Source organism: Vulpes vulpes, chromosome 7 (genome assembly GCF_048418805.1).
Source record: "Vulpes vulpes isolate BD-2025 chromosome 7, VulVul3, whole genome shotgun sequence".
Classification (NCBI taxonomy): domain Eukaryota; kingdom Metazoa; phylum Chordata; class Mammalia; order Carnivora; family Canidae; genus Vulpes; species Vulpes vulpes.
Window position 1 is genome coordinate 55,791,908 of NC_132786.1, and position 24,902 is coordinate 55,816,809.

A 24,902-nucleotide genomic window follows, 5' to 3' on the forward strand; every position below is an offset into this window, starting at 1 on the left:
ATTTTGGAGCTAGGGAGCCAGGTTTATTTTTTCTGTTTTTACTGTCTTATCTCTGTTTTCTTGGGATGGGTAGCAGCCTGACTGCAGGGCCTTTCCCTTATCTTTCCCTGCCTAGCGCCATCTGCTCCTAATTCATTCCTACATCAACACCACAAAGACTCTATGTAATTTATAACTATGATTATAGTCTGTCCTCATTGCAAACCTAGGAAGAGGTTTTGATATTTTGTTCACATTTAAAATCTGAGGAAAGTGGGTCACAGGAAATTTAAATAAGATTTTTGATGGCATGGAGTTAATTTGGATAGTAAAAGTGGAAGACCTTGTGAGAAAGCTACTTGGCATAATGTAATAAAGCCATTAAATTTTCATAAGGAGATCTCTAAACCTATCTCAAGAATCCAAATCAATGCTGTAGAACGATCTAACATTCATAATTTCCTTATGTTAATTTTCCTTCTCAAAATTACATGCTCCTCTACCTCAAGTCCTGCTTCAATTATTACTTCCCAGTGCTTCTTATTTGCTGATAAGTAAAAGTAATGAAGTTCTCTGTTAAATTTTATGTATATATGTTCTAAACAGTTCATGCTCTTTGTAGAATATCAAAAAAATGCATTCAATAAAAAAGGTACAAGGCATCCACATAATGTGAGCACTACCAAATACCCCTATGGAATATGTTCATTCTAATATCTTCATTCAAAACCATATAAATGTTTAGGGTTTTTTTGTTTTAATTTTTATTTGTTTTTGTCTTAGTTTTTCTTTGTTTTCTTTACAAATGGGATCATGTGATAAATACCAATTTCTAACATTTTTTTCCATCCAACAATATACTGTGAACATCATTTAGGTTAGCATGACGTATATATCTACAGAATTGTTTAACAATGGTGTGGTTCCCCCATACAATTTCTGACACTATAATATTTGCTTTGGTTGAGTTCTTTGTCAGTAACTTTAGGCAAAGGTATACTATGTTACCACATAAACTTCAAAAAAAAAAAAAAAAGAAAGAAAGAAAAAGAAAGAAAGAAAGAAAGAAAGAAAGAAAGAAAGAAAGAAAGAAAGAAAGAAAAAGCCAAACAGCCAAACTAAGGGGAGGTATGGACCAATCGTGCAGAAACATAATGCCATTGAGAAGGACCATGCAACTCCAAACCCAACTGCACAACACCCGACTTCAATAACTACTGTTAGTCATTCTCACTCCGTAGGCTAACACTTCTAACAAGCTTTTCCTTTCAAATTTTACCAGTTGCAGATTTTATTTTCTTACTCCATCTAGTCAACTCATACACAAATTATTTGCAACCAATTTCCAATGTCCATTTCCACGGCCCTGCTTTTTAAACTTTCCCTGGGGCATTAGTTATTCTTCTCTTTATACATTTAAAGGACAAATTAGAGACCTTCATCACAGACTTTATCATTCTAACATGTTAATTTCATCCAGAAGGTTGCTTGTTCTTTTAGCACCTGGCAATGTTTTATTCATTGTTGCTTTGGCAGCACTCCTGCAATGTCTGGCATGGAAGGGCAATGTGTTTCCGCAGGCCAAGAATGTTCTATCACTTACAAGACTGATAGATACTTAGCCATCATACACCCATACCTTGTATAAATGGTTAAAGTATTAAAATACTTTTATTCTCTGTAGAACTGCAATTGTTCTAAGTTCCCAAATATTCCCCTGGATTCTCCCCACCTCCAAAATTCTCCTAGGGAGCCCTAGAACTTCTGTGTGATCAAGGCTCTCCATGGTTAATAATGACACCAAAAAAAGACTTTTAGATACAATCTGCTCCATGGCATGTCATGGTCTTTTTTCATGGTTCTGTGACTCTTCAGACTGAGAATTTCTTAACAACAATGCTGCTCATACATATGTCACATTGTATTTCCTAGTGGACTGTGAACACATAACATAGAATATTTTTAGAGCTTTAAGAAGATGCATTTAATGAGGTTGGTTGTGGTGCTGGTAGTAGTTGTTTTACTTGGGTTTTGTTTTGGTTTGGTTTGTATGTTTTTTCCCCTTCATTTTAGGAAAACTCCCAAGATATATTTCTTCTTCTTCTTTCTTTCTTCTTTCTTCTTTCTTCTTTCTTCTTTCTTCTTTCTTCCTCCTCCTCCTCCTCCTCCTCCTCCTCCTCCTCCTCCTCCTCCTCCTCCTCCTCCTCCTCCTCCTTCTTCTTCTTCTTCTTCTTCTTCTTCTTCTTCTTCTTCTTCTTCTTTTTCTTTACTATTTTACTCATCCCAACACCTACCTCTGGGAATCCTGTTTGTTCTCTATAGTTAAGTCTGTTTCTTGGTTTCTCATTCTCTTTCTTTTTCTTCTTTGTTCATTTGTTTTGTTTTGATTCTTATTTTGCACATATGAGTGAAATCATACTGTATTTGTCTTTCTTGGACTGACTTATTTCACTTAGCATTTTATTTTCTCACTCCATCCGTGTCTTTGCAAATGGCAAGATTTCATTCTTTTTTATGACTAATATTTTATTGTATGAATATACCACTCTTCTTCATCCCTCCAACTATTGATGGGCACTTGGGCTGCTTCCATAATTTGGCTATTTTAAATAATGCTGCTCTACACATCAGGGCGCATGTATCCCTTTGAATTAGCGTTTTTGCATTCGTTGGGTAGTGCAATTACTGGATCATAGGGTAGCTCTATTTTTAACTTTTTGAGGAACCTCCATACTGTTTTGCAGAGTGGCTGCACCAGTCTGCATTCCCACCAACAGTGCAAGAGTTTCCTTTTTTTCCCACACCTTTGCCAACACTTGTTTCTTGTTTTTTTTCTTTTTTAAAGTTTAGCCATTCTGACAGGTGTGAGGTGATATTTCATTATATTTTTTTTAAGATTTTATTTATTTATTTTAGAGAGAGAGTGAGTGAGAGAGAGAACATGAGAGATGGGAAGGTCAGAGGAAGTAGCAGCCTCCCTGCTGATGGGGGAACCTGATGCAAGACTCAATCCTGGGACTCCAGGATCATGACCTGAGCTGAAAGCAGACACTTAACTGGCTGTGAGTCACTCGGGCGCCTCATTGTAGTTTTGGTTTGTATTTTACTGTGGATGAGTGATGTATCTTTTCATTGTCTGTTGGTCATCTGTATATCTTCTTTGGACAAAATATTTTTTTGAAAATGACAGCATTTTCTCTGTCCGAGTCAACTGCGGAACTATAATCATCTATAAATTCTGTGCATGCCCAATACTGATCAAACCTTATAAAAGTCACTTAATCTTTTGTTGAGTGGTTTCTATTAGGTGAATAAATGGAGTACAAGGTATGCTGGGGTTCCTTGCTCCTTTTGAATCCCTGCGCTGAATTCAGTAGTGCAGGAGTAACTGGTGACTTTAGAGATATAAAAGCAATAGGTTTGTGAATAGATATGAATCATTTTTTTTTTTTGAGTACTGGACAGTTTTGTGATCCTTGCCACTTTTGACTTTAGACTTTCAAAAGTTTAGTCTTAGTTAACATAAAACAAGCTGCGACCACTTGAGACACTGAAAATAATTCTGAGAATTAGTTGTATATAAACAACTAGTTTATCCAATCATAGAAAAATTTTCAAACATATGGTAGACTAGTTTCAGTTCATTGATGTTTTTATTACATTATAGCTATTCATGTATACAGTGCTTTTTTAAAAAGCTGGACTGAGCTATAATTGATTTACAAATAAATTACACATTTTCAGTGCGTACAATTTGGTGAGTTTGGACATGTGCAAACACCAGTGATAGCATCATAACAATCTATCCATTATATTTTAAACTTTTCCTGTTTCCTTTGGGATTTGGGGGTTTTTTGTTTTCATTTGTTTGTTATTTTAATACAGTAATTTTTAAAACAGTGAGATGCAGGCCTGTATTACATGTGATTCTTTTTCTCATTAATAAACCTGAAATCTCAATAATCTTTATTTTTAGAACTACATTGAGATCTTTATTCCACCTTGAAAATATGAAGATAAAAGTGCAATCTTTTGGAATGCCTTATAATCTTGTTTCCTTTTCAAAAATTCTCTGAAGATATTATCTTATAATTCAGTTATCAAGTTTGCTAATGAAGTTAAACATCATTTTTGTATTCATTAATCATTTTTATTTTCCCAGATTTAGTTTGGCTATTACTTCTAGAGGACGTAGAGTGGGTGCAGGGAGAAGGAAGATGAAAAGATAAAAAATAAAGTGAGATTTTGACATGTGATTAGAAGAATAGAGTGGAGAGAATAGGATAGGGTTGGGGGGAGAGATAGTAACCTAGACCTTCCTTTGCAGTTGCCTCACATCTTTCCCCTAGGTGAGATTCTATGATTACCCTCCACTCAATTCTTTCAGGGCCACATTCATTATTTTAGAGCTTGAGTACTTTTAACTCTAAAATGATTTATTTTGACACCTGGGTGGCTCAGTTGGTTAAGCATCTGATTCTTGATCTAAGCTCAGGTCTTGACCTCAGGGTCATGAGGTCAAACTCCGTGTTCAGCTCCACACTGGGTGTGGGGTCTACTTAAAAAAATAAAATCAAATAAAATGATTTATTTTGAGCAGCATCCCATTTCCTAATAATCCTTCCTAGAGGGATTCCAGTGGATGAAGGTTTATTCTGTACCACAGAGTTTTCTCAGGTGGAGCATTTGATCATGGGGTATTGATGAAATGATTATTATATCTCACTTTTAAATACAATATCACTGTGAATACTAGATTTTATCATTGCTGATAACAAATTCTTGAAAATGGACTATTATATTTTGCTTATATATTGTAATTACTACTTTATTATTTGTAAACTGTTTTTAATTCTTGGTAATGGACATTCTTAAACAAAAATTGTGTTATACCCACAAATGTTAAGTATTCAGAATCATCTAAGGAAGAGACAATATTTCTGGCTACCAGGAATATTAAAATCCCTAGAAAATGATATGTAAGATTAGCAAATACTAATTCTCTAAGTTCTCCTGAAGTACACATAAATTATCATTTTACTTTATAGAAATAGGCTCAGCAATTTTCTAAATACTAACTTGGTTTACCCAAGAAAAGTGCACTAACTATGGGACATGTGTATACCAGTATAAATTACTGATATCATATACTCCCACTTTTTGACAAAGTCATTGCCTGCATTTTAACTGTTAAACACTCACCCTGTGTATGAAGCAAAGTACAAATTCTATTCATCTTTACAATTTATATATAGTAGTTACAGAAAATATTTTGGGTGGATAAGACTAGTTTCCTCAATCAAATTTTCTGTGGACTCTCTCCCCAACCTTACATTCATCACTATGGGTAAATAAAGTTTTCTTATTAAAAATATTACTTGGGGGTTATGAGGAAATATTGACAATTTTCCTTCCTATGATTGTTCCTGATGACTTCTAATTGAAATGTCATATTTTATCTGAATACCTGTGAAAGAGAATTCCAATCATAAAAGTGACATAAAGTTTGAAGCAGAAAAAAAAAAGAAATTCTAATTGATTTTAGAATTTCCTGCTCAATTTTTTTCCTTAGATATTTCTATTTTACCATTGAAGAATAATCTTCAAAATATTTGGTAGCTGGATTACAACTGTTTAAAGGCATTATTATAAAAGTAGCTCTTGGGAGAAGTCATGTTCTGAGTCTATTGTTAGCAGACCCCAACATTTCCATAGTTGTTTTCTGGCTATCCATCATGAGATTGAAGATCTACAGAGTTATTTTATTTACTTTTATGTAATAATAAGCTTCTATTTTCAATGTGTATTTGTATACAATATTTTTATGTCTTTTTTGTTTAATGAAGTATTTTTATAAGCTGTATTTTGCATTTTATTTTAATGACCTTAAGAAGAACTATCAAACTTTGTTTTTAATTTGCTCTCAAAAATATTCAAATTAGAACTTGCATTTACCAGTTCACTGTGTTGGTAATAATCAGCAAAATGAAATGGTAAATACAAGGAAATGCATCTTTTATGGCTGGATAAACCCATCAATAGGAACAACAAAAAAAAAGACTGCCTCTCTTTTTTTAATAAGCCTGAGAAAGCATCTGTCTTACTATAAACAATATACTTCACCAACCATGTAGGAATTTATTTCCATTGTCATGATTTAGTTAGTTGAAAAAATAGCTTTTACCAGCTTGCAAGTTACTTATTGTTCTTATTAAAGGGGGTTTTTCTTTCTAGAAGTCAATAGACTGCAGTAGATAGTAATTTTATATGGTAGAGATTCTAAAGCTAGTGTTTCTCTATTACTTCAGTGCTTAGATATCATCAACATAAAAATAGTTAAGAGAACCGATGTCTTATAAAAATCCTCTCAATATATGCATCATGGAAAAAGAGTGAGAATTTGAAATCTAGAAATAAGACTTTTTTGTTATTGTCAAAGTTGAATCAAAAGTAGAGCTAATTGCAAATGGAAATGGAGAAGGGACCTTATTCTACTAGCATGTGGCAAAAAGATATTATAAGAAAATATAGTTATGTTACCAATAAATGTAGAAGTTTCCTTTAACCTACTGTTAAAGTTGAGATATTTTATTAACACTAATTCAAGGGTTAGGAGTTCAACAAACTGGATATTCTTATGACAAGATTATATATTTTACGATACAGGCAAAGACAATTACCAACATGTTAGATATATTTCAATATATGGATATGTTACAAAGTTAGGGAAGACTTGAAGATGATGTGACATTTAATGAAATTTTGAAGAACAGCCTTTGAGTGGTTAGATAAAATATAGGAAATACTATGTATGACAATGAGCATAGAGGATTATTTGAAATATTAAGTAACTGTTACATTTTAGAGGGCTATTGATAAAAGCAAAGAAGAATACATTTTAAGGAAGTAGTAATATAAATATGAATCACTGGGCATCTGACTTACAGACTTAAACAATTATGTAGGAAATAGTATGATTGTACATTATTGTGGGTAAATGCAAAATAGACCATCCCAAAATAGTGACTTCAAACAACAGCCATTGTTTTGTTTTGTTTTGTTTTGTTTTGTTTTGTTTATTCACAATTCTGTGGCCCTATAATTTAGTCTGTGCTCAGCTTTTGTTTTGTTTTTTTTTTTTCTTCTTTTTTGAGTTTGTCTGGGGTCCACATGGCTATAGTTATGGCTCTACAGGTTGATTTAAGAGCATAAGCTGAACCTTCTTTTTCCTGATTCTTGCACTCTAATACTCCTGGGGTTCCAACTGAAATTCTCATCAGGCAACCCTACATTCCAAGAGGGCAGTGAAATGGGGCATGACAGTTCTGAAATCTGGACAGACACAAGATGTCAGATCCCATCCTTTAAGGAAAGGGAATGTTCCATAATGAGGAGGAAGTTCTTATCCTTTGGTTCCTTAACTCCTATCTGTATATTTTTTGTTTATTCGTTTTGTTGTTGTTGTTGTTGTTGTTGTTGTTGTTGTTGTTTAACTCTTGACAAAGCATCTGGTTCTTTGCTTTGGACTTTTTTCCCCTTCATATGGATAAGAAATGCTCTGTATTTATTTAAAGCTAATTAGCCTTTTCAGTCAGTTTCCAGTTCATAGGGGCCTGAAGACCAGAAGTTTTTTTTTTTTTTTTTTCTTCATTTGGGAACTTTCTTGTTCTTTTAGTCCAATCTATAAAACTCCCTCATAAACACTAAGGACATTCTATATATCACGTTATAAGTCATTTCATCAGACCAAACTTAGATGAAGAGTTATTTTGGAAATTGGCATCTCTCTACTTTTGGTTGATGTGTCTGGGTGTGGAGGAACAACATCCATAATATTCTCAGAAATCTTTCACCCAGTTGAGAACATCTGGGCACCACCGTAAATCCTTCTGAGGTCTTAACTAAACTTTTTGTAGCCATACGTTGGTTCTGATCTTTGCAGAGAAACTGTTTCTTACTTTGAAAATTTCTTGCAGCCTGAAGCATCTAGAAATAAGAACAGTGTTATTTTCCAAGCTAGCCAATACTAGCATTATCCATACTTCCTTTTGTTCTATTTAAAAACTGACTTTATTATTATTATTAGTTTAGTTTATCACTGGCTGTACATTATAGTAAATGGAAGCACACATAGGTACATTCCACATTGTGTCTGTGGCTCTCCTTAGCTGAGTTCTTTGTTTTTAATATTTTATTTATTGATTTGAGAGAGAAGAAGTGCACAAAAGGAAAAATAAAAGGTGAGGGAGAGGGAAAGAGAGAACCTTGAACAGACTCAACACTGAGCTCAGAGCCCAACATTGGGCAATCTCATGACCCAGAGGCCATAATCTCAGTCAAAACCAAGAGTCAGTTGTTTAATCAACTGAACCACCCTGGCACCCCCCCCCCCCCCCTTAGTTGGGTTCTTAATGTAAGTTACAGAATATAAAATGCAGATGGTCCTTTCTCTGAATCTCAAAAGTCCCTTTGCCATCCTTCATCAACAATTTGGATTCCATTCTAGGCCTGGCTGGTGGCATCCATTTGCCACCAATGCCAAAAGCAGTGTAACCAATTTTAGATTTTTTTATGGCAACATCCATTTCTAAGCATGAATTTCAGTATTGCTTGTATTTCTGGGTAAAAACTACATAATTCTTAGTGTTTTAAAAAGAGAAACATTTTATTTGTTCATGATTGTGTGGAATAGCAGTTTTCCTGGGCACAGCTGGATGGTTCTTTTCATGGTTTTACTGGGGGACATACATGCAGCTGTACTGAGATGGTGGCTCATAATGAGGCCAATTGATATAGAAAGCTATGGTTGGGTCAGTCTCTACTCCATAGGATTTTATTCTACAACAAGCTATTCTGAGCTTCACATATTAGTGTTATGCTCCAAAAGAGCAAAAGCAGCAGCTGCAAGTTTCTTGAGATATAAACTCAGAAGTTGTGAAACCTCACTTCTGTAACATTCAATATTAAATATAAGTCACAACGTCAGCTCCCATGCAAGCATCGGGAAATAGAGCCTTGATTTGAGGAGTGGTACAATCCTATTGTGAAAGGGCTACATACAGGATGAGAGGAATCATTGCAAACATATTTGCAAGTAACCTACCAAGAGAAGTAATTTTTTTAAGATGTAATAATGGGATATATGAAATTGGAAGAGAATAGAAAAGAGACCTAGATGTCAGTGAGAAATGAGTGCAATAATCTGGGTGAAAAATAAGCAGACATTGAACTAGTGTAGTGAGAATTTTAAAGAAAATGACAGCTTGGATGTTAAAAAAAAATAAATAACAGAATTGATTGACTTAATGAGGGATATGCTAGTTTTCAAGAATTGGAAAATATTTGAATGTTGATGCCAACAAGTCAAATACAATTTAGTAGGTTTTTGGTAAAGAATATGGGGTATATTTTGGACATGAGGTAGTTAAAATACAGTTAGCCCCACTTACATAGATTGAGCACTGGATGATTGCTTCTCTTTACCCACCTTTTCAGAACACACAGATAAAGAAGACTTTACCTTCTCATATCAGAGTACTTGAATAAACATGACAAATACATTGGAGAGGATGACATAGATAAATGGGCAGAGAATCAGTAAAACTATATTACATATCTGGAAAATAAGTAGCTAATTTTTGGATAGACTATAAATTCTATTGGCACCATGGTATATCTGGATGTGAAAAAGTTATACATTCTAAGTTGATAAGGTAATTTTGTACAATGCAAAGTTGTTAGAAAATTCATGGAGACAGAAAGCTCAAAGTTTTAGAGTGTGTGTGTGTGTTTAGCAGGCTGACAGAGAAATCTATGGATGGGGTTACATACATCTATTAATAGGCTAAAGGGCTAGCAAACTTTCATTTATTTCATGAAGAAAAAGAAATTCGGTATTCAGCACTAGTGATTCTACTGGATACTATGTATATGACTTCATTATGCCTCATATAACCCTATGTTACTAGAGATTTTAAAGCATTATTTTTTTCAAAGTGAGAAAGCAGAGTATGAACAATTGACACTAACTTATTTGGTATAGTCAGCATCAGAATTGAATTAGAGTTGGCTTAGTTGGTGAAGTGTCTTCCTTCATCTCAGGTCATGATCCAAGGGCCATAGGATTAGCCCAGTGTCTGGCTCCCTGCTCAGTGGGGAACCTGTTTCTCCATCTCCCTCTGCCCCTCACTATCCCCACTCATTTTCTCATTTGCTCTGCTTCTCTCTCTCAAATAAATAGATAAAATCTCTTTTAAAAAAAAAACTGAATTAGATCTAGGTGTGTTCAATTCAGTAGCCTATGTGATATCTAATACCTAGAGTTGGCAGTTTCCAGGCTCAGTTCAAAGGCCACTCTTAATTTTATAAAATGCAATAATGGGAAAAAGATAGTTGGATGTTTGTAACCATGGTCTTTGAGTTAGAGATTCAGTGGGAATTAGATATTGTAAATATATAGAGAAAAAATCCTACTGAAATACATATTACTAAGAGTGAATGGGGCTCCAGCTGGTGTCAGGCTCTGGGCTCAGGGTAGAATCTTCTTGTCCCTCTCCCTCTGCCCTTCTGCCTCCAACCCTGCATAGGCACATGTGCTCACTCTCTCAGAAAAACAAAACAAAACAAAACAAAACAAAAAAACCTTAAAAAAATAAAAAAGAAAAACTGAAGATCGGCTCCCAGCTCAAGCTCAAACAATATATGTCAGATACTTAAGATCAATTTTTGATGACTTTTGAATTACTATTATTTTATCTAAATAACATGAGAAAGTATTTGGAAGCAGATTTTTCTCCTCACCTTGGCCTGCATTGTCTCATCTTCACCCCTTGAGGCTTCACAATAAGCTTCACTTAATGGCAAAAGGCAAACAAACCCATAACAAAAACACAATAATTATAGTAACTAACTTCTAGTATGGAGAGGAACATTAAATGTTGTCTTACTAATACATTTCAAAAATTAAATTAAAAAAGCCTTTTAAGAAATACAGAGAAAACCAGCATATTACTTATTAGGAAAACAAAACAATGATTTGAATGACAGTGAATTTCTTATTAGAAACTCTGGGAGTCAGAAAAAAAGTGGCACAATATTTTTCAAGTGCTGAAATAAAAATCAGCATAAATCCACAATCCTAAAACCAGTGAAAATATTAGGTGTGACAAGTTAGGGAAGACATTCTCAAAGGAAGGAAGAGTAAGACAAGTTGTTACAGCAGACCTCTCCTAAAGAATGGCTAAAGTTCTTAAACAGAAAATAATTTTTTTTTATTTTTTTTTATTTTTTATTTTTTATTTTTTTTTTTAGAAAATAATTTTTAAAAGAAACTTTGAAACATCAGAACAAAAAACATTGTAAGCAAACATATGGGAGTATACATTAGGCTTTCATTCTCCTCTTGAGTTTTTGAATCACGTTTGACAGTTGCAGGAACAATAATAAATATCTAGTGGATTTCTAAATGTAAGCTGAGGAAAGCTTGAAAGCAATTATAAATGAGAGTAAAGAAACTTAAGAGGAGCAGAAGTTCCTACACTTGATTCAAGCTGGTGAGGTAAAGACACCAGTGGCCTGTAATAAGTAATGTAAGTATATTGTAATACTTAAAGCAAACAGCCAAAAGTTGTACAAAGAATTAGAATCAAGCATACTACAGATAAATAAAAAATTCAAGCAATCTACAGAAGGTCAGGGAAAAGTGAGAGAAGTGAAAGGAAAAGAGAAAAAAAACCACTAAAACGGCAGATCTTAAGTCTAGCAAGTCAATGATTATTACTCAAAGTCTGGGATTGGAAAACTGGATTAATAAACATGCCTTCACTATGCTGTGCACAAGAAACTCACTCCGGATGTAATGATATAAGCAGGTTGAGGGTGAAAGGATGGAAATGATATATCATGAACATTTTAATAAGAAAAAAAACCACAGGAGTGGCTCTGTTAATCTTAAATAAGTCTCTAATTAATATTAGACCACAAAGCTAAGAAATTTACCAAAGTTGAGTGAGGGGCATTATATACTGATAAAGGGTTAACACAGAAGAAAAGTCACTAATCCTAAGTGTGTATACATTAAACGCAAGAGATGGAAAAATAAGTGAAGCAAAACTGGTAGAGCAAAAAGGAGAAACAGAAAAGCCACATTTATAGCTAGAGAGCACCACACCTATCTCTCCACAACCAATGGACAGACTAGAAAGAAAATCGGCAAAAACGCGAAAGAACTGCATAATATCATCAACCAACAGCATCTACTTGTTCTAATAAAGATGTAGAGTATACTTCACCCAGACAGCAGAACACATATCCTTTTCAAGCACCAAATATATCAAGATAGACCATAATCCGACTAGTAAGGTGAGCCTCAGTACATTTAGCAGAAATGAAATCATGCAGAATATGCCCTCCAATAACAGTGAAATTAAACTAGAAATCAATAGCAAAAAGATAACAAGAAAATCTCCAAACACTTGGAAACTAAACTACACATTTGTTAATAACCCATGAGTCAAAAACGGAGGCTTAGGGAAATGACAAATCTGTTGAACTGAAAGAAAATACAAACTACACATGTTAAAATTTGTGAAATACAGCTAAAGCATTGCTGAGAAAAAACAATTACTAGCACTGAATTCATATATGAAGGGGGGAAAATGTCAATCATCTGAGACCCCACTACAAGAACATAAAAAAAAAGGATTAAGTTATAACAATACAAATTGGTGAGAGACCCCCCCGACATACATGGGCATAGGGTATAAGCAGATAATTTCCTCTAGATCAGAATCTAATGACCACTATATATACAGAAAAATGCTCATCCTCACAGCAGTAATTAAATAAATGCAAATTAAGAGAAAATACAATTTGTTAAGCTAATGAAATGAAGATTAAAAAATTGATTTGCAGATCCACAGACATGTTGGAAAAACATTTATTATTTTCCTTTAGCTGAAGAAATGGACATTAAAATGCATATTGTAAATTTGTAACTATCTTATTCTCAAAATGAATTTGACAACCTGTATAAAAAGCTGGGAAATACCTGTACTTCTTAGCATAATATGTGTTCTTCCACGCATCTTAATGCAATAATCTAATTGTAGCAGAGCTTTACATGTAGCTGTATTAATCATAGTGCTATTTATAATAATAATAAAGGCTAATACATATTGACGGTTTAATATGGGCAAGACTTTACTATAAAACCTCTATGTTGTGGAAAGGCGATTAATGCTCCTCAAAAGCATGTGAACACATAACTTATGACAAATTAAACCCTTACAAAATGAGATAGTTTTGTTTCTGAAAGTAATAGAAGAAACTTTCAGTGATGCATGTCAGATTTGATGTGAGTGGGAAATATATTTTTCTTCTGCTAAGCCCCTGCAATTTCACTGGGTGTGTTATTCTAGCATAATTTTGCCAGACCAATACACTATACCAACTCCTACAGTCTGTCAGAAAACCCTAAGAAGTAGGTGCAATAATTTCTTCATTTTATATTTGAGGAAATTAAGATATTATGTGTTTAAAAAAATAATCAATGGCAATCAAATAGAAGAAAATCATATCCAAGGAATTGCTTTATCCAAAGATAGTTGTCTTAGCTATTTTAACAACTGCTACTGTTGAGAACATTTCAAGTTCAATAGATATGGAATTAATACATAATCAATGTCTATTCTATGTGCTGGAATCTTATGCAGCCATTAGAACAATTTCTCTGATTTGGCTTTGATAAATTTTGAAACAAAGTTAAAAATATAGTTTTAAAGAACAGATGTACACTGTATAAAATCTTTTTAGACTATAACTAAAAGTTAAGTTCCAGGCTTAGTAGAAACATATACTAATATAAATTAAAATTACTTCTGCTAGAAATACCTAGAAAAGAAAGGTAATATATAATAAACATTATTTTGAATGAATATCTGAGCTTACAAGAAAGGAAAACCATGAGCCCAGAAATAAAAAAGAACTGTTCATCCTGCACAAAGTGGGACCATTAGCAGGACCTGTCACTGCCAAGCTGATGTGATTAATCACTGAGAGCCTTTGGTATTAATGCCCACATAAGGAGAAGTGATGGGACATGTGTCTCCAAGTCAGGGGGTATGAACTGACAGATGCCTCCAGAGCCCAGCATCTTAAAGGAATAAATCTTACTGGAAGAGTAAAAACAAAACAAAACAAAAAAACAAAAAACAAAACAACAACAACAAAAAAACACACACACAAAGCAAAACAAAAAAACCTACCACCACCAAAAAATCGCTCAAAATACAAACACAACAAAATAAAACTAAATGAAAAATTCATCTTTCAGTAAAGGTAGAATGGAATAAATGTCTTCTTCTACCTCAAATCTGACCAACAAAAACAGTTGCTAAATATACGTAAGCTTATACTTGTATTTCATGTGGCAAGTGGTTAGAAATTTATACCATATTTGTGTGCTGAAAAATCTCAAGATGCAAAAGTCACAAAACAGGACATGTTGGTGAAAATCCTGTAGCTACAAAGAAATAAAGGCAAATGCTCTGGAGAGATTCTCCCTCCAAGCAGGAGAAGAGGGATTCTTGCAGGGAATAACAATAGCAATTGCTGTAGATTATGCAAATGTCTAGTCACACATTAAAAAAAAAAAAAAGTGCAAATCACATGTAGGAATAAACTTCCATGAGTGAGAATTGGCAGATACACTGTGATCATGATAGGTTTCATGTTTATAAAATTCAAGAACAAGATACTATGAAAGAAGAACACGCTTTTAAAAAATGGAATAAATTGCACAAATGGGGAGGGATTAAATAGCCATTGAAGCAAAAAGAAAATTCAAATAGATTAAACAGCAGCTGAAACACTTTTAATGATAGAACTAGTGGATTTGTAGAATGATAGAGGGAAATCACTAAGAATGCAACATGAAGATTAAGATGTAGAAGAGAGGAAGAGAGTCCTTCATGGATCTTACTGGATTTCCAGACACAGGGAAAGGAGTTGGGCAAAAACTTTTTAAGATAATGGCCCATTTTGTGTGGTAGGATGCAGTAAAGCATTTCTCAGATCCAACATGCTCAGTATATCCTTAGCAAGAAGAGAAAAAGTACGAAAGTAACTCGATAAAACATTACAAAATACCAAAGAAGAAATTAGAAATTTAAGGAAATGCAATTACACTGATAATAGACTCCTTAACAAGGCATACTGAGGAAATTCTGGGATAAAATACATTTAACATGCAATTCTATAAACTCACCTAAACTAAAATTCAAGTAAAGGCTTTAAAAGGTGGGGAAAGACTAAAAAGGACTTGCCATTAACAGAGCCTCATCAGAAAGCTAATGAAAATGTACTGGGACGCCTGGGTGGCTCAGTAGGTTGGGCGAGCAACTCTTGGTTTTGGCACAGGTGATGATGTATCTGGGATCTTGCCCTGCATCAGGCTCCCCACTCAGCAGAGTCTGATTGGAATTCTTTCCCTTTTCCTCTGACCTCCCCCCACTCACAGGTGTTCACTATCTCACTCTCTCTTTCTGAAGTAAATACATCTTTAAAAAATGTACTTAGAAACAGGGAAGCTGAACCTAGGGTGGATGACAGAGATTATATTTAAGAAGCAATTGTGAGTAAAGAAAGTGATATGTTTGAGGGCAGGTCTAATAAGCAAAAGTGATATAAACACACCTGGATATCAATAGTGACTCACTTAGAGGTGCATAGAAACAAGAGGATTATAAAGTACCATCTTAAGGTGACATACGAGAAATGAGAGGGTAATAGATATCTGAGCTTACAGAGGTCTGCAATGTGTCAAGGCAGGCAGACTATGAGCCGTGGGTTTTGCTATCAAGCTAGTTAACATCTAGAAACAGAATATTACATGGGACATCAGCGCGGAACCTGCCCTTCAAGCAATTTGTCATGGCAAGGAGCAGCGCCTCCTTTGGGTAAAATCAGTGGTGCAGAAAGTTGTTAGTTTGGTGTACTTATGACTTCCCTACAGGTTAGTGCAGAGGCAGGAGCTGTCCCCAGAAACCACTTCCTGCGCACAGGAAGGGACCATGGGTGGGCAGAGTATATGTCCCCCATGATCGTCTCATAAATTTGTGGCATGACCAAGGGCACTTCTAGCTAAAGAAACAGCAGGCACCTCTGGATAAGCACAGCCATTTTTATGTCTTTACCTCTCATGCCTTCAAGGGCTCTGATTTGATAGAGTCAGAGATAGAGGCAAAGGAGGCTAAGAAAAGGCCTATGGATATAATCATCTCCCATTTTCCCACTGTGGTGTCTGAGACAGGTTAGTGGAGAATAATTGGGTTTGACACGAGATCAAAGCTTTAATTTAGAGCCAATAGATTTCTAACATTTGAAAGTGAATAGTAACTCTCTAAAACACATAACTGAAATTCGTAAGAAAACGATGGGTTCTTCCCAAAATGATGTCTTAGTTGAAGAAGGCACTTGTTACATAGAGTGTTTGAAGGATCAAAGAGAGGAACTTTCATGCATGTACACAAGGAGACCTGTCCAGGGGTCTGGAGTCTCCATGAAATGGAATACTGAGAATACAGCGATTTAAGAAGTAATGTTTAATTTTGTAATTTTAAAAAATAATATCTAGCAAAATCAGCTTGCAAAAGGATACATCCAGAATATCAATAATATAAAAACTTGCATACAAAATTGTACACACACACAAACATGCGTAAGAAATTCTTGGTAATATGACAAATATATTACTATGTCTAATATAAAATCAACTCCAAAATTTAGCTATTTGTATTATTTTCTTTAGCATTTTTAATATTCACAAAAAATAATAATTTAATATATACATTTTCACAGTATAAAGTGCATTGAAATTCTTGATAGTGGCTTATGTATAGATCTATCTAATGATATTAGAAAATGTCTTAATTCTGCCTACAACACAAGATGGGTTTTGCAGTCTAATGCATTTTTAATAACAAAGCAGTGCATCCATCTACGGCCTATTCCTTCATGCATAGTAGGAGATGGCTTTCGTCACATGCTATTAATTTAAGTGTTTATCAATGGAGTGAATGTAATTACCCTAAAATATTACTTATTTACCCTTAACTTTGTTAAAATCAATGTCACATATATTTATAATCTTTTTATCCAAAGGAACTTGTTGATAATAAAACCCACTCAAACAAATCACATAAAATCCAAAAAAAGTATTCTAAAATACTATATTTTTGAGATATATTATCAAAGTTGATACTTTCTAAGTTTAATGCATCCTAAAGTTTAGATTATCAGAGTTTTTAGATAATAACTTCTTTTCCTTCCATGTTACAGAGATTGATTTTCATTCTTACTCATACCTTTAGAATGAGCTTCCATTCTTGAGGCAGTTTAATTCATAGAATAGTGTCCTTCTTATTTTAATGGTGACATAGGATCATAAATATTTAAAATTTCAAGAGAATGAAAAATATCTAATTTTCCTCAATATAATAGAATCGATTCAAGAGGGAGATTGGTAAATATTACTACAGAAAATTAACAAGTGTTTTTCTCGTAAATGGCAGCCCTTAAGTATTTCATTAATAATGTATCTGGAGGAAATGAAGGTTCTGGAAGGCAACATAAAAAGTATAATTTTATGAAATGGCTCAGTGACTGACTGCCTTTATCCAAGGTCAAACTTTCCTGAAAATTTGAAGGCCTGAAATTGTGAAGTTCATAAATTTCAAGATTCATTTGCTCCTGACAATATGCCACCTCTTAGTTCAAAGGGAAAAAAAATACATAATACATTTAAGAACTGAGGAATAAAGCTCAATAGAGTATTTAACTTTATATAGCTCTTTAAAATGAAATTTTTTTATGACTTAAGTGCAAGCTAGTAAAAAAAAATCATAAATTAATTTTTCTTTACCATAGACTTGGAGCTTTAAATGAAAGTTGAAAGTGGTCATAAAATGTTCTATTGGCCTCATACTTTCCAAACCACTAAAGGAAAAAAATATATATATTGGCAATAGGGCATAAATCCAACTGTGGACTTCTGTTCAGAAAACAAAATTTGAATATTAACACAATGTTTATAGGATAACACTAAATTTTTTGAATTATAATCCAAAAAATGAGTTATTTTTATTAAAATTATAAATTTGGTTATTTCTTTTAGAAAATATGTCTTTTTAAATATTTTGTCTTCTCATTGCATTTATAACATAATTCACTCAGTCACAGAATCCTTTTCTTCCAATGCTGAACTGAGAGATTGTCTATATTGTTTTGTCAATGCTGATTGATTACCACCTAAATATTACATTATGGAAAATCTCTCCTTAAGATGTTGGGAAGGGATATGTTGATTCCAAGTGGTTTTATGATAATATGTGTCAAAAGACTTAGCTCTTCCTAAGTGAAATTAATCATAACAGATGAGAACAATTTTATCCCTATAATTGAATGCTTGAAAAAAAAATGGGCTAATATATTATTTTGACATTCATTCCAGTCACACAACTTGGTCTTATAAAATTTGAGGACTATGATCTCTTCTTTCCTCTCTCCTTCCAGTTACATCCCTCTGTCATTCCCTTACCCTAATAGTTCTTTCTCAAAAAACAAAATTATGAGATGCCTGGTATAGAGAAAAATGATGAATCTCATACAGTTTTGAGTCCAAAAGCCCTAAACTTTTGTGTATCTTCTGACTCTCAAATTTTATTGCTAGAAAATTAGAATAAGAACATAATCACAGAAGGGGCTAAAATATTGTCCCCAACTTTGTTTCATCAAGGAACTGCCAATAATCAATAAGGAATTATTTAAATAAACTAGTCTTTCCAGGTAGTGTGATTAATTGGCTTCTGCAACCATTACAAGTATCATAAAAGGCTATGTACTAACATGGGAAGATGTTAATGGTACTTTTAAAATTGACAATAATTAAAATTATTACATACAACAAAGATGTTCTTCAATAGGTGAATGGATATACACATATGAGTACAATGAGATACTACCCAGCAATAAGGAGAACAATCCATTCATTGATACAAGAGTGAATCTTGAATATGCTTTGCTAAGTGAAAGAAACCAGAACAAAAAGGTTTTATACTGTATAGTTCCATTTGCATAACAATTTGGAAAAGCAGGGCATGATGAAAATCAAGAAATATGCTTGTGTGATGGGTTTTGTCCACATGTATCCTTCCTTTACCCTTATAAAGAGTGTATCTGGTCATTAGTTCTAGGATGACCTTTGTACCTTATTTAGTTGGATCCAAATTTAGCTTCATCCAGTCTTCATTTGAACCCTGACTACCTGCAGAAATAGAATTGAGAAATAAAAGCTCACATGACATTGACATTACACATGAGATGCATGACATAAAGATCTGCGGTGATTTTTTATAGAGAAGTAATGTGATAATATCAAAATAATAAAGTTTACATTAAAATATAGTTAAAATCAATCAAAATGCATTAAAAACAAGACATAAGAATGTATTTGTGGCAAATACAATATCTGGTAGTCTTATCTGTAATATACAGAAAGTCCCTCCGTATGGAATATAATCACTAAAATCATCAAAATGGACAAATAGTTCATAAAATAAGTTCATAATGGAGTTCATAAAAGAATATGTACAAAATAAGATTATATGACAGTATTTTTAGCTCTTTATAGATAAATTCTGACAAGAATAAACCGTTTTCTGCATATTTTATGATGGTTTTATTTGTAGAATGAAGCTGTTAGGAATATGAATCAGTACAGCAGTCTCTAAGAATGCTTGATGATATGGATTATATTTTAGACACAGGAATTACTCTTTAAACAATAAATCTAAGATAGGTGCCCATCTCTAGAGGAAAAGATATTTGTACATATAGTACAAGTAGTCTGATGTACAATTTATATAAAATTTGTATAAACATAGTTATTACACAAGTAAAAGCACTACAAGTGGATGTTCAATATATCTTTCTCATAGCAACAAAATCTATATATCTAAATAAGATGACTGTGTAGTTATTAATGGATGCTACATCTATGCATCTATTAAATAATTAGTTAAAATTTTATATATAAATACATATGAAGTTCTAAGATATATATTAAATATGTGTAAGATGCATGTATATGATAAGATATATATGCAAACTTAACTGCAAAAGGCAAGTTGAAAATACACACACATAAACTACATACAAACCAGTATTTACACATAATACATGGATATATGTTTTGAAATAACATGTATTTTTTAAATGTCGACTAATTAAATGGTACCTATACACAGGACTAAAGACTAGAATGGATTGTGTCTAAATGTAAGAAAATTTTCAGTCACTGGTTATCAAAATTTGTTTTGTATGTTCTTAAAAATTATGGAGGATCTGAGGGGGCACCTGGCTGGCTTAGTCAGTGTAGTTTGGTACTCTTGATTTCGGGGTGGTAGTTCATGCCCCTTGGTGGGTGTGGGGCCTACTTAAAAAATTATAGAGGATCTCAAAAATCTATGTGGAACATAACTATTCATATTTATCGTATTATAAGTTTAAACTGATCATTTTTTAAAACACAAGAATACACAGACAAACTTTACATTATCGGTCAGAACAATGATGTACATGTAATGTGGCCTCTACAACAGAGTAGTCGTGAAAGAATGAGAAGGAAAAGGCAAATACTGGCTTAGTATTATTATGAAAATAGTTTCAATCTAACTGATCTTCTGAAAGTATCTTGGGTACCCCAGGCATTCTTGGACCACACTTTGTGTGTTGATTGTTTAGATAGTATCATTAGTGTGAATTTAATTTTTTATTCATGTTTTTCATTTTAGGAATAATATAATTCAAATATATAAATATATATATAATTCAAATATATATATATGTATTATTTTTAAATTGGAAAAATTGAACCAATTGTTAAAATTTAAAAAAAATCACTAGAAAAATAGACTGGTCAATTTTCTTATATTCTGCATATGATGCTAGAATATTTTTTTCTCATGTCTCATTCTTTCCCTCTCTTTTGTTCTTCCTTTCTCCCCTCCTGTCCTTTGACACTCCAACCTTTCCTTTTCTTTCTCTTTTTCTTTTATACAAATAAATGAGTATTCCACACCATATTGATTGTCATATATTTAAAAGTGACCAATTGCCTATTGCTAGAAGCTCATAATTTAATGAAAAGTAGCACTTAAGTCCTGTAATCACGACCATCTTTCCTTCTAGTCCCATACCTGGGGACCCAGATTTGGATTTCTTTTCCCATATATTCTCTAAGTTACCTGAAGCCTCATCTTTCCAAATACCTTCTCAATGTTTAATGTCCAGTTCAAGCTCTATATCACAAAGGAGAATTCTCTAAGATTTCTAGGACACAAAGTAATGTCTCTTCTTTACAAGTCACTGGAAGACCTTCAGCCATCAGACTCGTGCCTCTCTTCTCTTCCCAGATACATTTAAAGGAATTAAAGGCAGCACATGTGTGTTATAGTTGATTTTATTCCCCAGAGTATTATGTATCTTTCTCAATATTTACTTGATGCTCACTAAAGAGCTTATCAATTGCTTATGTGTCTGGTACTTTAGAAAAAAATAACTGTCATACATTGATAAATGATCCCATTATATTCATTGGCAGGAAATAAAAAACTTTTATTGTCTTTAAAATGAAATGACAAAGTGTCTTGAATAAAAATTTTTATTAAGATATAAAGTGCAAATTGGTGTTAGTGTAAATGCAATCTCAAAGGTTATTCAACTATGATTTCACTAAGAGGTGTGTTTATAAATTATAATGAATAAGAGGGTATATGGAGAATTTTTGGAAATTGAGCCTGGAAATGTCTTCAGCAGCTACCTTTCCTTCTTTGTCTGGGGCAGAAGTCTTTTTTTAATTTTAAAACAAAACATTGTGTGTTTAGTCATAATCATAGTTTTATCCCCTAATTTCTTTCAGAAATATATTATTAATATACTTTCATGTAACAGACAAATGTTGTAACAAGGGCCAGAATAAATTCTTATATAAAAAATTATAATATTGTCAATTTCTTATAAAAACCATATATTTATATATATATAATAAATTATTTTAATTGGATAATTTACTAATTATAGTAAGCCATTTAAATGTAAGAATAAATAGCAAGACTTATCTATAATATTTTGTGGGCATTACCACTGTTGACATTTTTTTGCATTTCACTCATACATATATAAATGCATCTATCTCTGGCTATCTGCTCTACCTATATTATAATGACATATATATGTATATATGTATATGGAAAGGGAGGGTGTGTTATAATTTGAATGTTTTTAGATAACATCTGCAGCATAACTATACTTTTTATGATTTGTGTCATAAAATTATATACTTGGAGATAATTTAAATTCTCTTTTTAGGGGATCCCTGGGTGGCGCAGCGGTTTGGCGCCTGCCTTTGGCCCAGGGCGTGATCCTGGAGACCCGGGATCGAATCCCACATCAGGCTCCCGGCGCATGGAGCCTGCTTCTCCCTCCGCCTGTGTCTCTGCCTCTCTCTCTCTCTCTGTGACTATCATAAATAAATAAAAATTAAAAAAAAATAAATTCTCTTTTTAATTTTATTTGGGCATTTCTAATATTTTACCTAGTTATTAGTAATTTTTCTTTTGTTTCCTCTGTGAATTTTTTTGATCATGTCCTTTGCCATTTTATTGATAGACATTTGGTAGTAAGTTTATTGACTAGATTGTTTTGCACCAGCACCAGTGGTCCTAAGTTTGAATTGACAGTTCACATGTACAACGTGTCTTTCTATGTCTGTGCCAGAATTTCCCTGAAATGTAAACCCAGGAGCAGAAACGCTGGATCAAAACAAGTGCATATACTTCTTTGGACTAAATGGTGCCGGATGCATTCACATTTGTCGTAAAATTTCTCTAGCGTAAATCTGAATGTGGATAAAAGTCGACGTATGTATACATGTGTGCAATCTTCATGAGTTTCTGATAAAATTCATCTTTTATTGTGTTCTAGATTAGTGAATATCACCCAAGAGAAGTAAAACCAATCTGGTCTAAATTCAAAAATGAAAAAAAAAATTAAAAATGCACTTGGCTATTTTATTGTGGTCAAAATTTTCCAATGTCTTTGCGTTTAAGATTTATTTTCTTTTCCATGCATTATTTCTGTTTTCTATGTTCTTTATTTCTGTTTTCATTCTGATAAATTTCTTTTGCCTTGCTCTATTTTATTCAGTATGCTTCATTAACAACTTGAAACGTATTTGAGCTCATTTATTTTCATAATTTTGTGTTATAGGCCATTATTTCACATGAGAGACCATCATTTATTAAGTACATTTATAAGATTAAAAGTTCAAGTATATAGTATTTCATGTTTACTAATTACATGATTGATTTTATTGTTATATTAACTTTTTCTGTCAGAGAAATGTTAAATTATCACCATAATTATTATGCACAGTTTTTCGCAGAAGAATCCTGGCTTACTACTATTTTTCTGGGTATAATTATTAATAATACTTTCATTCTTAAAATACCAATTTGGATCACAAATTGTTATGTTCATTCTAACAAAAATGTTTTCTATTGATCTGTTATATAAGATTTTCTTCATACAAAATAATATGCTATATTATGAAAAATAATAATAAACACTGGGTGCTACTTGGGAAAGTTTCAGGGAGTCTAATAGTCAAGGAGAGCCTGGAGCAAGAGTTTATAGGTGTAGGTATATGCAATAGACATCTAAGGCCATAAGAAGCTATGGTGAGAGTCTTAAAGATTAAAACACTTAAAAGCAACCATGTAGAAGGGAGTATCCAAAAGCTACACACAGACCCAAAGAAGACACTTGCCTAGGAGTGAATTGAGAAGAACTTATGAAATTTAACTACATGCTTTATTAGATCCTCAGAACTTAGTCATCTTATAACTGAGCTCAATTATTAGATCCTCATAATTTATTGATCCTATCACTGGAAGTTTGGACGCTTTGACCAACACCACCTTATTTCCCCCAGCCACTCCCCACTCCCCCAGGGCTTGATAATGACCATTCTGCTCTCCAGATCTGTGAGTACTGCTTTTTTATATACCACATATAAGTGATATCATACAGGATTTGTCCTTCTTGGTCTGATTTATTTCACTTTGCATAATGCCCTCAAATTCTATCCCTGTTGTGGTAAATGGCAGATTTCCTTCTTTCTCATTTCTGAACAATATAAAATATATATTCTTCATTCATTCATCTGCTGATGAGAGTTTATTTCCACAGTTGACTATTGTGAATAATCCTGCAATAGACATGGAAATGCAGATACATTTTTGAGATCCTGTTTTTGTTTCCTTTGGATATGTACCCAGAAGTGGAAATGCTGGATGATAGGGTAATTCTAATTTTTAATTTTTTGAAGTACCACCATAGTGTTTTTCATAATGGCTGCACCAATTTACATGCCCACAAACAGTGAGCAAGGGTTCACTTTTCTCCACATCCTCAGTGACACTTGTTATTTCATGTGTTTTTGATATTAGCCATTCTATTAAGGGTGAGGTGAGATCTCATTGTGGTGTTGATTTGCATGTCAGTGATGGCTAGTGACATGTATCATCTCTTCATGTATCTATGGCCTTTTGTATGTCTTCTTTGGAAAAACATCTATTTAGATCCTCTGCCATTTTTAAATTGGGCTCTTCATTTGCTGTCAAATTGTATGAGCTATCATATATTTTTATTTACTTGTTTCCCATCTTACACATGCATATCTTTTGTAATATTGAAGGTATTCATTTCTCTTTTAAATTTCAGTATAATTAATTTACAGTGCTATATTAGTTTCAGGTGAAAAATATAATGATTCAATATTTCCATACACTACTCAGTCAGCGCTC